The sequence below is a fragment of the Schistocerca nitens genome, chromosome 11, assembly GCF_023898315.1.
Source record: "Schistocerca nitens isolate TAMUIC-IGC-003100 chromosome 11, iqSchNite1.1, whole genome shotgun sequence".
In the NCBI taxonomy this organism is placed as follows: domain Eukaryota; kingdom Metazoa; phylum Arthropoda; class Insecta; order Orthoptera; family Acrididae; genus Schistocerca; species Schistocerca nitens.
The window spans coordinates 174,910,809-174,928,630 of NC_064624.1; the positions used below are offsets into that span (position 1 = coordinate 174,910,809).

The 17,822-nt window shown below is 41.7% G+C and overlaps 1 protein-coding gene and 1 long non-coding RNA gene across 7 annotated transcripts in view; both read left to right on the plus strand.

The window, feature by feature from the left end:
- Nucleotides 1-17,822, plus strand: part of LOC126213321 (peroxynitrite isomerase THAP4-like) — a 257,176-nt gene that overhangs the window by 156,608 nt on the left and 82,746 nt on the right. The gene's annotated exons all lie outside the window — the stretch shown is intronic.
- Nucleotides 11,523-13,550, plus strand: LOC126213322 (uncharacterized). The gene is made up of 2 exons (XR_007541140.1): nucleotides 11,523-11,968; nucleotides 12,989-13,550. It is a non-coding gene; the product is annotated as an uncharacterized LOC126213322 (long non-coding RNA).

A 17,822-nucleotide genomic window follows, 5' to 3' on the forward strand; every position in this document is an offset into this window, starting at 1 on the left:
TAATCGAAACTGAAAAATTACCGTAATTCCATCGAATTCCCGTAAACGCAACGCTTTTTGACGCATTACTATATAGCTTTACGGGAGTGAATGACACACTATATTGTACAGGCAATAAAAAATATTTCTCAGGTGTATTTGCTTTTCCTCCTGGATATAATACCCTCATTTGACGTAGAAATAGCCGTTATTTTTACGTATTGTCGATATGTTAACTATTTTAAAGCTAGTGTATGGTTCAAATGACAAAATCGGCATATTTCGCGTAATTTGTTTAGATTTACTTCTGTGAGAATAGCTGATACTGACCAATTGACTTCGTAGTGTAGTGGTGTGGTTTCTGATTCCCATGTTGGAGGTTATGGGTTCGTATACCTGCAGTTCTTAATTTTTTATATTTACATTTTATCAAATTAAGCTATTGCAGCCGCTTATGCCACTGATATTTAATCGCTTTTGTCAATTTATCTGATTTTTAGTGAGAAACTAATGCAGTTGCATAGTACTTAGTAAAAAGTTTTAGGAATAGTAGGCGTACTCGGTAAATAATTATAGGAATAATAAAATTAAAATTAAATTCATTCCTTAGGGATCCGGAAGTAGTGCACAACGCTGTGGAGCAACAAGTTTGCAAAAGCGAGCTTTGACGACTTTAGAAACTGTCACCGAAAAGCAGAAAGTCGACCGAACCACATGTACAGATTGCTTTCATGAAGTCACTGAAGTAGTGAATAAGGATTTGGAAATTGAGGAACTGAGGGCCGAGACTGAACTTTTAAAGCCACCACGTGCTTAGTGTTTGCTCATTCGCTTTTCGTCGCATTTCTGTTTGGAATTTCATGCGGGGTGGTGCATTAAGCGGCCATGTGCAGCCTTGCGGCATGTTGTTGGTAGGATTGTTTTGTCATATCCTACCCATATAAGGAATACAAATACGGAAACAGTTCTCGGCGTAATATTCATTTCAAAACTAGACTCTACAGCTGGAAGAACCCTAACAACTTTTTGCTATGCAGTGACATCAATATTTTTTTTTTTTTTTTAAGTGCTGTGCAACGTTATGTACCGTTTCCAATCGGGTTTACGTCTACACAAGATTGCAAAAATAAAAGAAACAGTGTCTTATGTAGCTTACACCAGAATAAAGGACAATAAATTATTTCATGACTATTTCAAAATGTGTGAAAAATTAATAAGGTTCTGTGCGTGGCAAAGAAACGGTACAATTGACAGTTTATATTCTACTTTGGACTAAATATAAAGCGATGTGGGGAGTTAAAATCATAAAACGCGGTATGCTGCCATTCTGCAATTTAACATACAATGGCATTCCATAAATTTAAGATTTAAACAACACAAATTAAAAAATAACTAAGTCCAGAGGATTTACTAGGCAAGTATCTTGTGATCGAAAAACATTGTTTCACAGAAGGCAGATTAGTAAAGGACTGCCAAAGCTGTCAATATATTTGAAACATAATTTGTAATTCAAAACTACTGACCAAATTTGCCTGCTTTGTCAGCTTCAAGTGAATATTTACATATATTCGTACGTATATAACATTAAGAGGTCTTACAGTGTCATCAAAGAATCAGGACAGGAGAGAGCATCGGTATTTCGTAAACCATACTAAAATGCTTAATTCGGCATGAAGTGCACATTTGTTTGTCCACATTCACATTGCAGAACCTGATATTCAACTTTTCTATGTGGTTTTCGGGATTCCAATTCGCTTGGAGTACCAGTGTTGTATTACGTATCTCATGTTTGGTTCTTTATTGTGGTTTTATGCCATTCGTGCCAGGAAACGAAAATGTTTGCTTGAAATTGAACGAAATTGAAACAAGCCAATAGTGTGGTATAAAACACAGTTTCAAATAAATTGAATGTCTCGGCAGAAAAGATTAATAGAAGCAAATTTCTGCAGCAAACTGACAAACATTAAGACTATGATTGCTAATAACGTGGAAATAATATAGAATCAGAAAATTGAGACTAGTAACTTATTTTAGTCTTCCGTGATAATAGGAATGTATATTAATTCACTTGATGGCTCCAGGCCACAGAAATCTCTTGTTTTCATTTGGCATGGGAACTGTAAACGAAGAGAGAACTGGAATATCAAGAAACATATACAAGGGTCACGCGAAGAATACCCCCACCCCCTATAAATTAGATTGCTCTGCGCATGCGCTAATCTGGTAGGTTGGGCGCGCCAGAAAAGTTTCTCCGGGTAGCAGCTGGCTAATTTTGCTACTGTAATTAGCCGAAAGCGGGAGAAGACGCTACTCATACGTGAATTCAGCTCTGTGCATGCGCACGAACTCGCTGGTAACTGCTAAACAAGCCTTGGTAGAATCGCCATATTGCAGCGGGGCAATAGTACCGTTGGTTGTTTTTGTTTGTGACTTTTGATTTTTTTTAAACAAATATGGTCATACGGATGCAGTAATAGGTGGACAACAGGAAGCAGTATTCAATTCCACCTGTAAGTTACACGTGCTTTAATGTCTATCTGTATCCGGATCCCGCTCCAGCTACTGCCGGGTCTGGGTGCTGACGAGTCCTCTCCACTTGGCTCGGTCCTCCCACCACTTTTCTTCCTCCACTTGCTGCCAGGTCACACCTCTCCTTTCAACAGATATTCTCACTCCCATTTTCCACCGTGTTCTTGGGCGCCCTCTAGGTCTTTTTCCATCCATCTTTAGTTCTTTCATAATTTTGGGGAGTCTCTGCCCATGCATTCTCTTAACATGCCCAAACCATCTTAATCTCTTTTTTTTTTCAATTTCTTGTCTCATACTTTCTTGTTTAAGGTCCTTTCTAATCTATACATTCCTTACTCTGTCCATTCTTGTTTTTTCATTAACTGCTCTGAGAAGTTTCATTTCCCTTCCTTGCAGTCTGCTCCAGTCCCTTTGTCATTGTCCATGTTTCTCCACCATAGGTGACAATAGGGAAGTATAATTCTTATACATAAGTAGTTTTACTTTTTCTGAAACTTCCTTATTCCAAATCGGGTGTTTTATTGTTTGGTAGAAATTGCCTCCCCTCTGTAACCTCCTATTAATTTCGTTGGTAATCTTCCATCCTTAGATATTTCACTCCCTAAATAAGTGAAGCTTTCTACGACTCTGAGGGGTTCTCCATTCAAGGTAATATTTCCAAATACCATTACTTCACTCTTATCTTCATTTATTTTTAATCCATAACTTTTCATTATTTCCTTTCACGCATCAAGTTGTAACTGTACATCTACCTCTTTGTCACCTCATATTACCATATCATACGCAAAAATCATCATTTTGTCTTTTTCTTTTACTATATCTTTAACTGCCCTACTCATTCCCTCCATCACAACATTAAAAAGTGCAGGAGATAGAATACTTCCTTGCTTAAGTCCTTGTCTTATACACTCCTGGAAATTGAAATAAGAACACCGTGAATTCATTGTCCCAGGAAGGGGAAACTTTGACACATTCCTGGGGTCAGATACATCACATGATCACACTGACAGAACCACAGGCACATAGACACAGGCAACAGAGCATGCACAATGTCGGCACTAGTACAGTGTATATGCACCTTTCGCAGCAATGCAGGCTGCTATTCTCCCATGGAGACGATCGTAGAGATGCTGGATGTAGTCCTGTGGAACGGCTTGCCATGCCATTTCCACCTGGCGCCTCAGTTGGACCAGCGTTCGTGCTGGACGTGCAGACCGCGTGAGACGACGCTTCATCCAGTCCCAAACATGCTCAATGGGGGACAGATCCGGAGATCTTGCTGGCCAGAGTAGTTGACTTACACCTTCTAGAGCACGTTGGGTGGCACGGGATACATGCGGACGTGCATTGTCCTGTTGGAACAGCAAGTTCCCTTGCCGGTCTAGGAATGGTAGAACGATGGGTTCGATGACGGTTTGGATGTACCGTGCACTATTCAGTGTCCCCTCGACGATCACCAGTGGTGTACGGCCAGTGTAGGAGATCGCTCCCCACACCATGATGCCGGGTGTTGGCCCTGTGTGCCTCGGTCGTATGCAGTCCTGATTGTGGCGCTCACCTGCACGGCGCCAAACACGCATACGACCATCATTGGCACCAAGGCAGAAGCGACTCTCATCGCTGAAGACGACACGTCTCCATTCGTCCCTCCATTCACGCCTGTCGCGACACCACTGGAGGCGGGCTGCACGATGTTGGGGCGTGAGCGGAAGACGGCCTAACGGTGTGCGGGACCGTAGCCCAGCTTCATGGAGACGGTTGCGAATGGTCCTCGCCGATACCCCAGGAGCAACAGTGTCCCTAATTTGCTGGGAAGTGGCGGTGCGGTCCCCTACGGCACTGCGTAGGATCCTACGGTCTTGGCGTGCATCCGTGCGCCGCTGCGGTCCGGTCCCAGGTCGACGGGCACGTGCACCTTCCGCCGACCACTGGCGACAACATCGATGTACTGTGGAGACCCCACGCCCCACGTGTTGAGCAATTCGGCGGTACGTCCACCCGGCCTCCCGCATGCCCACTATACGCCCTCGCTCAAAGTCCGGCAACTGCACATACGGTTCACGTCCACGCTGTCGCGGCATGCTACCAGTGTTAAAGACTGCGATGGAGCTCCGTATGTCACGGCAAACTGGCTGACACTGACGGCGGCGGTGCACAAATGCTGCGCAGCTAGCGCCATTCGACGGCCAACACCGCGGTTCCTGGTGTGTCCGCTGTGGCGTGCGTGTGATCATTGCTTGTACAGCCCTCTCGCAGTGTCCGGAGCAAGTATGGTGGGTCTGACACACCGGTGTCAATGTGTTCTTTTTTCCATTTCCAGGAGTGTATATACGGTAAGGGAAACAAGTGTTCGAGAAATTCCAATCCCGTGAAAAGATATTGCAAGTGAAAATCAGTCTGAGACGGCAACTTGTTCGGAATAAACCATCAGTTTCTGAGGTAAAACTATGTATTTAACTGGTAACAAGGATAAACCTTGCTGCTAATGTGTCTTAATTGTTAACATATCCTGCAGAATGATTCGTGTTAACATTAAAAGATTTTTCCCACGTTAGCAACTGAAATTTGCAACAGATGAATGCTTTATCATTTTTGTTGCCTGATGTGTACAGAACTTGTCTTTATAGAGAAATGCACTTGGCATCACAGCCTAACTTAACCTATTATGTGAAAGTTCGCCACATATCTCATGAAGTAACTATAATAAGAAATTTTTCGTGTAAATGTTTTGGTTACTTTGTATCGCTATAAAGTTTCATCGTTCAGGAAATAAACTGCGAAAAGTGAAAGGTTCAAAAATGGTTCAAATGGCTCTGAGTACTATGGGACTCAACTGCTGTGGTCATCAGTCCCCTAGAACTTAGAACTACTTAAACCTAACTAACCTAAGGACATCACACACATCCATGCCCGAGGCAGGATTCGAACGTGCGACCGTAGGAGTCCAGCGGTTCCGGGCTGCCCACGAGGAAGACAGACCGACCGCGGCGCGTACGTCACGAAGGTAGTCCTGAACTCGCTCGCTCAGCTCAGCAGACAAAATGCGTTTCTAAACCTGTTAACTCGCAGCTGGGCGTGTAAGTACTAACGAGAATTGCATCTTCCACTGGAATCTGCTATTATGAAGTCTTACTGATTAACAGCACTACAGCAAAATTTAATTTAAGATCAATACTCGATATAAATGGTATAACAACGTGTTTATAGCATTTAGTCTCTTCTGCTTAACAGTACTCAATACATGATGGAAGTGGTGCCTTATGCATCTGATAATCATATTAGCATAATGTTACTTCATTGTACGTCAGTACAGCCGTAGCAAATTATACACTCCTGGAAATGGAAAAAAGAACACATTGACACCGGTGTGTCAGACCCACCATACTTGCTCCGGACACTGCGAGAGGGCTGTACAAGCAATGATCACACGCACGGCACAGCGGACACACCAGGAACCGCGGTGTTGGCCGTCGAATGGCGCTAGCTGCGCAGCATTTGTGCACCGCCGCCGTCAGTGTCAGCCAGTTTGCCGTGGCATACGGAGCTCCATCGCAGTCTTTAACACTGGTAGCATGCCGCGACAGCGTGGACGTGAACCGTATGTGCAGTTGACGGACTTTGAGCGAGGGCGTATAGTGGGCATGCGGGAGGCCGGGTGGATGTACCGCCGAATTGCTCAACACGTGGGGCGTGAGGTCTCCACAGTACATCGATGTTGTCGCCAGTGGTCGGCGGAAGGTGCACGTGCCCGTCGACCTGGGACCGGACCGCAGCGACGCACGGATGCACGCCGAGACCGTAGGATCCTACGCGGTGCCGTAGGGGACCGCACCGCCACTTCCCAGCAAATTAGGGACACTGTTGCTCCTGGGGTATCGGCGAGGACCATTCGCAACCGTCTCCATGAAGCTGGGCTACGGTCCCGCACACCGTTAGGCCGTCTTCCGCTCACGCCCCAACATCGTGCAGCCCACCTCCAGTGGTGTCGCGACAGGCGTGAATGGAGGGACGAATGGAGACGTGTCGTCTTCAGCGATGAGAGTCGCTTCTGCCTTGGTGCCAATGATGGTCGTATGCGTGTTTGGCGCCGTGCAGGTGAGCGCCACAATCAGGACTGCATACGACCGAGGCACACAGGGCCAACACCCGGCATCGTGGTGTGGGGAGCGATCTCCTACACTGGCCGTACACCACTGGTGATCGTCGAGGGGACACTGAATAGTGCACGGTACATCCAAACCGTCATCGAACCCATCGTTCTAGCATTCCTAGACCGGCAAGGGAACTTGCTGTTCCAACAGGACAATGCACGTCCGCATGTATCCCGTGCCACCCAACGTGCTCTAGAAGGTGTAAGTCAACTACCCTGGCCAGCAAGATCTCCGGATCTGTCCCCGATTGAGCATGTTTGGGACTGGATGAAGCGTCGTCTCACGCGGTCTGCACGTCCAGCACGAACGCTGGTCCAACTGAGGCGCCAGGTGGAAATGGCATGGCAAGCCGTTCCACAGGACTACATCCAGCATCTCTACGATCGTCTCCATGGGAGAATAGCAGCCTGCATTGCTGCGAAAGGTGGATATACACTGTACAAGTGCCGACATTGTGCATGCTCTGTTGCCTGTGTCTATGTGCCTGTGGTTCTGTCAGTGTGATCATGTGATGTATCTGACCCCAGGAATGTGTCAATAAAGTTTCCCCTTCCTGGGACAATGAATTGACGGTGTTCTTATTTCAATTTCCAGGAGTGTAGGTAGGCCCATGGACTTCCCACCATAGCACTATAATTTAATAACAGATTCCATAATAGCGGATTCGAGTAGAAGAATCACTTTTCGTTTGCACGGACACGCCTAGTTACGAGTTAACAGGTGTAGAAACTAGCTTGTCTCCTGATTAGAGCGAGCGAGCGCGGGACTACCTTCGTGATGTACGCTCCGCAGCCTGTCTTTCTCGTAGGCCACGAACATGGCGAGTGTGACGTCACAAGTCACGGATTTGCTTCATGTAGTCGTTTTTGCAGTTCAGTATTAAGCTAGCTGGAGGCGCGTGGTAAGAGTTGGACTTATTGTTTGTCGTGCCTGTATTGAACGTAACGCTGTGTCCACTGACGCTGTTTCCTGTATTTTTTTTATTTTCAGGCAGTCGTCTTCTGAAACCTGGTAGGTATTTGTGAATGAATCAGTATCGTAAATGTGGTGACATTATTATGCGAACACTATATCGTGGCAGTGTTAAGTAAGGCAGTGTTTTGAACTATGCGTAAGGCCGGTATTACACTATCAAATTTCTTTGTCAAAGATTTGATCAAAGATGTGATCAGATATTCCGCCAACTATATTTGACAAAGATCTTTGACGTAGCGCTAGGAGGGGTATTACACTGTCATCATATTTTTCGTCGAAGTTCAAGATGACTGACAACAACTTGTTATTCACCGCAGCAGTTGCACGTACCACAATCGCACGTACCACAATTGCGCTGTGTGCACATGCGTAAGAGAAGCGGAAAAAAAGTAAACATACCTAGGTGAAGCCATGGGTGTTACGACGACACGACAAAAGCATTCAACAAAACTTGTTACGTGAGCTTATACTGGAGGACGTCAAGTCGTACATCAATTACTGAAGAATGGATGAGCATACGTTTCTGTATGTGCTCAATGAAATGTATCCTCATATCACAAAGCACAAAATTCACTTACGAACTGCTACATTTGCAGAAGACAGGCTCACTGCAACACACCGATTCCTTGCTAGAGGAGAGGGTTAGGTTTGGTCAGGTCAGGTCTCCAATCTTCTTAATCTGTTTTTGTGTTCAGCGCGCCTCACGTTGCAAAGCGCCTCATCAGCTTCATACATCTCTATTAATTTTGTAGTTGTCGGCACACACGAAATGTATTTACCGCCAATGTTTATTAAAACACTACAGACGACAGAATGCTGCAGCGATGCTAGCGCTCCATGTGGTAACATGTCACATTGCAGTGAACTAGAGATGGGTCGAACTCGTTCATTCCCGTGAAGTACTTCATTCATTTCACTCTTTGCCGTGAAGCGTTTAAACGAAGTAGTTCATTCATGAAGTACGGAGGCCTGGCGAAGTTGCCCAGTTCGCCGTTCAGCCGCGGCTACGCTCGCTTAGCCTCGCTCGTACAATAAAGCTTCGTAATACTTCATATTTTTACCAACAGATGGCCGAACTATGCAGTAACGTGCACGCAACGTTTTACGCTCTTACAGCGTCTGAGTTAACTTAAATAGAGCATGGTCGAAGGGGACAAAGGAAAGATAAACAGAGAAGCCTGTCACATATAAAGAAGGTATTACGTTTAATCTTGATCGACATTTTCTCATGAAGCGCCAAAAAGAGTCTTCATCTGCCAAGTGAAACCTTATTTGTTGTATTTATGGACTGAAAACTAGGGCTACCAACGAAATGCAGTCCAAGTTTATGTTCCTTTTAAAATTTAATCCAAAATAGAATGAGTATGTTTACCACTGTCACAAAGTCTATATACCTACGTTAAGTAATTATTCAGAAATTTTCATGGAGATTTTATTTTTATTGAGAATAATAACCCTCTAAATTCAAAACGTAAACTGTCACCTGTAGTCATTGGTACGATTTCAGGTAAAATCCCTCTTTATTTTATTCGAAAGCAGTTTTTGTGTCTGTTCACGTTTATACAATGGCTAGCAACACGCGATCGCGTAAAAGTAGTGAAATTTGGGGTTTCTTCGCCGATTTAGGTTATGTGAAAGCAAAGTGCAACTGTTGTTCTAAGTGTATTTCACCGCGCGATTCGTCGACAGGCAGTACAGGGAGGATTGAAGAGAAGGCAGAATGAGTGACGTAGCGCCAATGTGGTGGGGGAGGGAGAGGGGAAGAGAGTGAGTGAACGAACTAGAAAAAAAAGTGTGGAGTGTACTGTCTGTGGAGAGTTTGAAGTACCAGTTCATTGAAATTGAGTGGTTAGTTCACACTTCACTGGAGTGAAGCGTTCATTTAAACGACTCATTCACGAGCTCCCCATCACTACAGTGAACGGAAGACAAGCGACTTCTTTGATCAAATCTACAGCCAGGCCCTAGATTTGATCAAATATTGGACGACATTTGACAAAGTTCCCTATTACACCATCAAATATCTTTGACAAAGATATTGGACAAAGATATTTGACAAAGAAATTTGATAGTGTAATACCGGCCTAAGATACCGGCAGAGATCGGGTCTGAAATAGCATTGCAGCCGCAACAAACAAGTGCGCTATAGCCGCTGCCAGATGCGTTGCGTACACCAATTTGCTTTGCGTTGTGGATTAGTTTGGGTTTTTATTTTTTTATTTTTTTTTTCTCGCTGATTTTGATGAGTCTATGAAACTGATGACCTCATATGTTAAGTCCCATAGTGCTTACAGCCATTTGAACCATTTTTGTAGCGCAGTCCTATGTCTAGGTTAGGTTGGAAGACGACAGTTTGGTTGTGAGTTGGCGAAGCCAACAAATGTGAAAGCAGAAACACTGGTTGTGACAAATTAATCTTCGCTATTGGTCAGTGTTTACATCCGCAGCACATCGAAAAATGTTGGGGGGGGGGGGGCACTCCATAACTTTTACCCCAAACTGGGTAAGTGCAAATCTAATGACTTTCAGAAAGGAATCTCATGTGAAATACATAGTTCACGTTTACATTCAAATATCGGATTTCTAACATACTTGTTCAAAATAGTCATCCATCCTAACAATAAAACTGTGTAACTGTCTTGTGTCTGAACACGCATATCTCCAGAACTACTAAAACTGTGTTCATCATAACAATAAACTTGATGTAAACATTACACGATGTATTCTTCCGCGTTTGCTTGAATCTCGTTTGATTTCGTTTCACGTGAAGCGGAAGCCAAGCTGTGCCAGTACAGTAAAGTACGATCATAAGACCGGGCGAGGTGGCGCAGTGGTTAGCACACTGGACTCGCATTCGGGAAGACGATGGTTCAATCTCGCGTCCGCTCATCCTGATTGGGTTTTTCCGTGTTTTCCCTAAACCGCTCCAGGCAAATGCTGGGATGGCTCTTTTGAAAGGGCACGGCCGACTTCCTGATCCCATGAGACGGATGACTTCGCTGTTTGATCTCCTCTGCCAAACAACCCAACGTTCATAAGCATATGTTTATGCTGTGACAGAAGTACATAGAATGAGCGGTAATGCAGGGCAACAGCTTTATCGGCGAATTACCTTGGACAGCACTGGCTGGCTCCAGATCAGTTTTGCTGGGTTTATATTGTAATGGTACGGTAGCAAATGTAAAAGAAAAGGAAAAAAAAATGCGGCGTTTGTATGGTGTGCTAGATGCTGTGAAAATGATTGTCATGAATCTACAACACCTATCGCTCAGGTTCATGTGAGAACAAATAAAGATTTGGTTTTTCATTTATGTCCAATAAAGTTGAACTGTCTTAATGTAAGCAACTTTCACGAACAATCTTTCATAAAACATCGATAATGAAGAATTTATGTTTGAAGTGAAAACAGGAATTTTGCGTGCAGTAAGTAATTACTAATTAGAAACTGGAAGATGTACATTATTCATAAAAAAAATTAATTGTACTCGTACGAGATGGAGGTGTTTTAAATTGAACAAAAGAAAAAAAAGGTGACCAAGGTGAGACTCGAACAAGCGATCGGTGAACTGCAACAGACAATCAATCTAACATAGTTCCTTAGAAAACTTCAAAGCTGATTTTTGATATTTCATGAAAAACATTAAGAACAACCCATTTCTCGGAATTTTTTAGTTTCACACGCAAGTTTCTCAACGGAGCTGGAAGCAGCGTGTGCCATTTTCATACTGCGTATTAACAGCAAGACATCAGAGCACAAGAGTAGAGAGACTGCGACTGTACACTATTTTTGGGATAAAAACTATATACGATGGACGGTCGAAAAGTTTCTAGCCCGAGATAGTTACCGTAATGTGTCACACCAACACCACCACCTACTTTTATGGTGATCCTTTGTGGGTATGCTGGTCAAATTTCGCGGCTCCAGCTTCGTTGGTTTTGCCGCTAGGATGGCGTTGTATACTGTAGTACATTAAAGTTCTGCATCACTGTCTAACATTTGTTAGACTGTTATGTATATAGGAAAGTGTGGCCATTCTATTCCCCTGCATTTGCCGTCTTCCGCAGTTCAGGGTTGGCTGAACGAAACTGCGTCACGTGACATTAGCAGCCATTGTGGGCCCAAGCGTTACGTATGAAGCATAGGAAGTGCTATGTATTTTCGAAGTAGAGTAATGCCTCAGTGCTGTGCTGTTGGCTGTTCGTTTCGAGGCGAAAAGGGAGGAAAACTGTACATTATTCCTTCCGAAGGGAGAGATGCAACAAGGAGGAGGATATGGCTGATGAAAATCAACAGAGCCAACTGGCAGCCCACAAGACACTCTCGCTTGTGTGCGGTAAGTTCAATTTTTATTCATTAATGCAAATCATCTTAAGGTTTAAGATTAGCTCTGTAACAAACTTGCTATATTTTGATTCACTTCGTCATCAGATTTGGTGCAACAATATACGTGATTAGCCTAAAACGGGTCAAGAGTTTCTAAAAGACTATTTCTTCGGACAAACACTAGTAAAAATGACGCGTTTCTAGTAAATCTGTAATGAACCGACTGGTATAAAGGCGTATTTTTGCAGCGCGAAAGGTGAAGTAGGTAAAAGTTTTTCGTTCCGTAGTTACACAGTGTAGGCCTAACTGTTGGAGACGGAAAGTGCAGTATATCTATGTTTTAGTGTGTGTATACTGTTGCGTCCTCCGAAAAAATACGCTATTATGGCTAGCTGTACTTCAAAGGTCAATTAACAACGTGTCGTTTTCAGTAAGTTTCGTGAAAATAATTGGCGTGATAATGACGTGCTTCCTTAAAGTACTGTTGCTTACATTTAATAGTGTAGGCCTACCGTTTCGACAAACAATGAAATAAAGGAAAAGAAAAACTTCAATCTTAACAGTACAGTATATTTTTAATTACTACTTTTAAAATACAGCTTCTTGTACTCTCAGCAGTCTCAGATGCAAATAATAGGTAGGCCTAGATGATGTGCATCATACAATATTTGTTGTTACACAGGAAATTTAAACTTGAATGAATAATATACATTACCTAAAAGATGTTAGTTTTCTTATACATAAAATGAAATTTTTACAATTAGTTTGCAGGTAGAATCTGAGAGATTGGTAAGAGTTAACAGTGCTTCTGTATAGTTAATACTGTATCTAATTCATAGGCCTCTGAGCTTCTTGCACTGTATGTAGTTATGAGTAGTGTGTGCTCAGTTCTGTCGATATTGCAGATTCATATATAGGCCTATTTTATATTCTAAACTATAGTTATAATGTATAGTCTTAAATTTTTTATATCACTTAAATGAATGAGTTTGCAATTAAATTGGCTGATAGCATTGTTTCTGTTTACCAGAATCACTTCACTCCAGACCAGTTTGAAACCAACAGAGCTGATGGACTGGTAAAACTTAAACCAAATGCTGTGCCAACTATTTTTTGTCATCATAATCACCCAGTGGTATGTAATGCTGCTGCTTAGAGGAAACCTGTTGGTCTACTAGAGAAACATACTGAGGATACATGCTTTTGGCAACGAGAGTCCATCTACCTCTCAGGGAGGAAAATAAAAGATATCAGGGTGTAGTGACACAAGGCAGTAGAAGCATGGCCATGAGAAAATTAGTGTAGAATCTGTGACTTCCAAAATCACTTTTTAGTAAATGATTTGTAAATTTGACATTCAAATTTATTTTGGTTGTGCAAGAAACAAAATGTGTGTTAATATTTTCTTTTCAAATGGTCTCATTTTTGTTTTACTGATAGTGATTTTTATAATATTTTTGTTCTATGTCTCTTTCTCCAAGTGTGGAGTGTTTTCATTATCTCATGTAATATTTGTTACATTTTACAAGTAGACTATGTCCCTGTCAAGGGCTCAGAATGGTGCATATATAAATAAAACATCCCTCAACCTATGTACATATTTGACTTTTGTGCATTGCCACCACCTTTGTTTCTTCCTTGTGCTTCATTTGCTTTAATTTTTTTCCTCTGTATTTCAACAGCCTTTTATACATACGATGTATCTACGTTTTATGTAATATTGTAGACAGGGAAAAAGTATACATTCTTCCAGGAAGAACATTAGCTTGTACTTTATACTCTTTCGTAGCTCAGAATGAAATAGCACATGTGCAAGATATGCTGATGGTTGATAGGTTGGTCAACACTTCTTCAAGAATACTTGTTTCCAAGCATGGTGAAATGTGAAGGTCATTTCTCGTAAATGTCATTCACATTTTGTTCTGTAATTGCTACTTTTAATGCTGTTTTGTCAAAAACTGACACATTGAGCCTGTGGCTGCGTACAAAATGTAGGTTGACTCTTACACAGAAGATTAAAGCAACCAACCACTTTTTACAATGCTATTCATTTATTAAAACAGTGCCATTGCCGGGTTCGAACCGATAGGTTCATCTTCTGGCGGCTAGTCCACATTTTACATTATATTTCGTTGTTTGTTTCCCCACCTGACGAAACTTTCTTGGGGGTGCTGATGCCAATGAAGAGTCCGTGCCATTACGTTCCAGTGCAGGTCACTTATCTTGCAATGCCGAAAACTGTATAATGCACTGTGTGTGTGTGTGTGTGTGTGTGTGTGTGTGTGTGTGTGTGTGTGTGTGTGTGCGCGCGCGCCAGCCAATACTGTAATGCACCACTCACACACTTAGAAGTTTCATTACATGGAGGTACACACAAAAAAGTGCTTCATACAGTTTTTGATGTTGCAAGATGATAAAGCGAGCTGCACTGGAATGTAATGGCGCGGATTCTTCATTGGCACCACCACCCCAAGGAAGTTACATCATTTGGGGAAACAAACCACGAAATGTAGTGTAAAACGCGAACTAGGCGTCCGAAGATGAACTGGTAAGGGCGCTCTTTTAATAAATAAATAACATTGTAAAAAATGGCTGGTTGCTGTAATCTTCTGTGTGAGAGTCAACCTTTAGTGCTACTTTTATTTCTCTTCATAATCTAACAATTTATGTTGAAAATCATGAATATGTCACTGGAAATGCAGGCAACTTGGGTAACTTTGCATCACTTCAGACCATTTTTTGAAAATACTGCCCACAACATATATTACATGTTGGAACACATGTTGTAGTTAAATTTACTGAGTGCTTTTATAATAAAAAATATAGACAAAGTGACCAATTGCTGTAATCCTTTAATATTTATACTGATAAAGTTATACTGCCATTCCTGCTAAGTTTAGGTTAGTCTTGGACAACACATTATTTTACCTACATAGAATGCCCTGAGTAACTTCAAACCATTCCAAAAGTAAATCACTGGTTGATAAGAAGCCTAAACAGTTTGTTCTGTTCAGTAATGCACATTTACTTTGAAATTTAAAGATATTTATATCGACCAGTTATTAACGGTTTTTAAGTTGAGGGTATATAAATGTAAAAATAACACATCTTCAGGATGTTTTTAATAACACACATTACAAATAAAAGTGCACACATTGTCTTCAAAGTAGAACAACACTTTCAGTAATGCTATATAGTAAATACATTCCCTCAAACATTCTCAGATATTGTGTGCAGATGTTCATTGCTATTATGGACTTTGCCTCTTTCTGTTAACAGGTATTGGGCAAGATTCATCTTTTCTATTAATACTTTGTCTTTACAGTTCAAAACTCAGTCTTAGCTTTCAAGCCAGAACCTATTTCTTTTTTCCTTTCTTGATCCTGCAATTGCAAATTATTTTAATTGAGATACACTTGCCTTACATCTCCGCTGCAGTGACTTTTCCGGCATGTGATTTACCTTCATACAGTGTAATGAAATATTTATTTGAAAGCTGTATTCAAAAATTAATGTAAATTTAATGTAATCATCAAACCTAGAATCATGTTCCCTTATTGGTGGTGACAGAGCTGATGTTTACAAGTTCCCTGTGGTCGTGAGCACAATACTGCTGTTTACACCTAATTTCATGCCACTGTCAGGAGCATCTCCAGGCCCATTATTTTAATTTCAATGTCTGATCACTGCAGCATAAGTCATTGTAAATTTTCTTGTTTTTGGGTTGATCTTGGTTGCAATGGGAAGGGTTGCAGGAACTCGACTTCACCATTCAGTTAATTTTACTCATTTCTGGCCTTTTGTCGTTGTCTCCTTTAAATTTCTGTTACTTTCCAATCCATTCGAACAGCAAAAAAAGTCAGGTGAGCTGATAGGATAGATGGTAATTTAATTATAAAATAGAAATCTTGGAGATAAAACTACCACCGTCAGCACATAAAATGGAAAAATAATGAGTGCTACTGTACAAAGTTACCATGATTGGTGAAAAATTTGACCTGATTGACTGTACAGCATGTTTTAAACTTATGTTTATGGTGCTCACAATAACAAATTGTACTTTGTTTCACACAATATAATGTACAAAAAAGAAAACAATTTTTGCAGTATGCTAGTACCGAACCTATGACCTTTCATTCAGTAACCATTAATGTTAACTGGAGACTATTATTACTGTTGCACCCTGGCCACTAATATACATTGTATTAATATGACTACAGTTGTTTGTTTCCTACAGCCTACTTCTGATGGTTTTGTTCGAACACATTGTAAAAATGTTGTATTCTCTTGTACTTTTGTAATCATTTTCCTGATGTCATAGAACAGTTTGCAGACAAAATTTTATGGGAGAGATCTGACAAATATATAAGGCATCTGTAATCATAGTCACGTTTATCAGTTGTATTTACTAAGGTGCCACACATATATATTTGAATCTAATGCTTTATTTCGTGTAACAAAAGAGACATTGGGTGAATTTTTGTACTACCGAGTAGCAGGAACAACAAATAAGTTGATATAGAGCTTTAAATGAGTGATGGATTTTTACTTGCATTTCCGAACTAATATTGGTTCCCATTTGTCCTGCTGACTATTGGATAGGACCAATTTAACACTAACTATGAAAACAGGTGTTCAAACCCAATACCGCAACAAGATCTGTGAAATCTGCTTTCGTTATTAACAAAGGATAGAAGGGAAAAAACTTGTTTCGTGCTCGTCGCAACTAATGCTTTCCGACTCATTTGTCTTGAATTTGTTGAGATTTTTTTGTTGCTAAATATTCGACTTGTTCTGTTTGAAGCTACTGATCAGTTTTAGCAGTGCATTAGACGGTTAAGTGCAATTCTTTAATATACACGGCTAAATATGCTGCAGCAGTCAATGTATCACCAGCGGCGCAATGGGCCCAAAATGGCGGCCACTGGCAAGTTGGCCGTACTTTCCCTATACGGAGCTTTATAGTATAAGCAGAATGGTGAATATTGAGTGTCAAGAACTGTGCTGTGATTGAATATCTTCATTCGAAGGGAATGGTGCTCAAGGAAATTGCAGAGGATGTGCAGAATACACTTAAGGATAGTGCTCCATCTTATGAAACATTGAAAAAACTTGGTGTCCGACTTCAAACATGGAAGAACAAGTGTGGAAGATGCACGAAGGAGAGGAAGGCTTGTCGCCGCTGTTGCCACTGTTGAAACAGGGACTGCAATTCGTGATACGATTTTGCAGGATCATCGAACAAAGTTGCACCACGTTGAAACCACATTTGGAATCTTCCGTGGGCGTGCTCGTGACATTGCTGTGGGTATTTCGGAATGCGCAGAGTTTCATCTCGGTTGATCTCGAAAGACTCGAATGCAGATCAGAGAAGAGACCGTGTGCAGTGTCGTGAAGAAATCGTCCGCCAATTTGAAATGGATGAAGACTGCTTTCTTGCAAGGTATGTGACAGTGGACGAAATGTGGGTTTACCATTTTGAGCCTGAGACAAAACAGGTCACAACAATGTAAACATCCTTCATCCCGTACCCTAAAAAACTTCAGAGTGCAAAAATCAGTCGGTAAGGTGGTGGCATTGGTCTTCTAGGATGCAGAAGGTGTAATTATGGTGGATTACTTGCAAAAGGGCATGACTGTCAATGCATTATACTATTGCACCCTCCTGCACTATTTGAGAGAAGACAGAAAGAAATTGGCACATAGATCAGGATAACACACCAGCGCACAGAGCCCTTGCAACATTGGAAAAACTGCCCGACTGCAGGTTCCAGTTGTTACGTCATCCACCATAGTCTCCAGATTTGGCTCCATCAGACTTTTTTCTTTTGCCAAACCTAAAAAAGTCCTCAAAGGATGGCGATT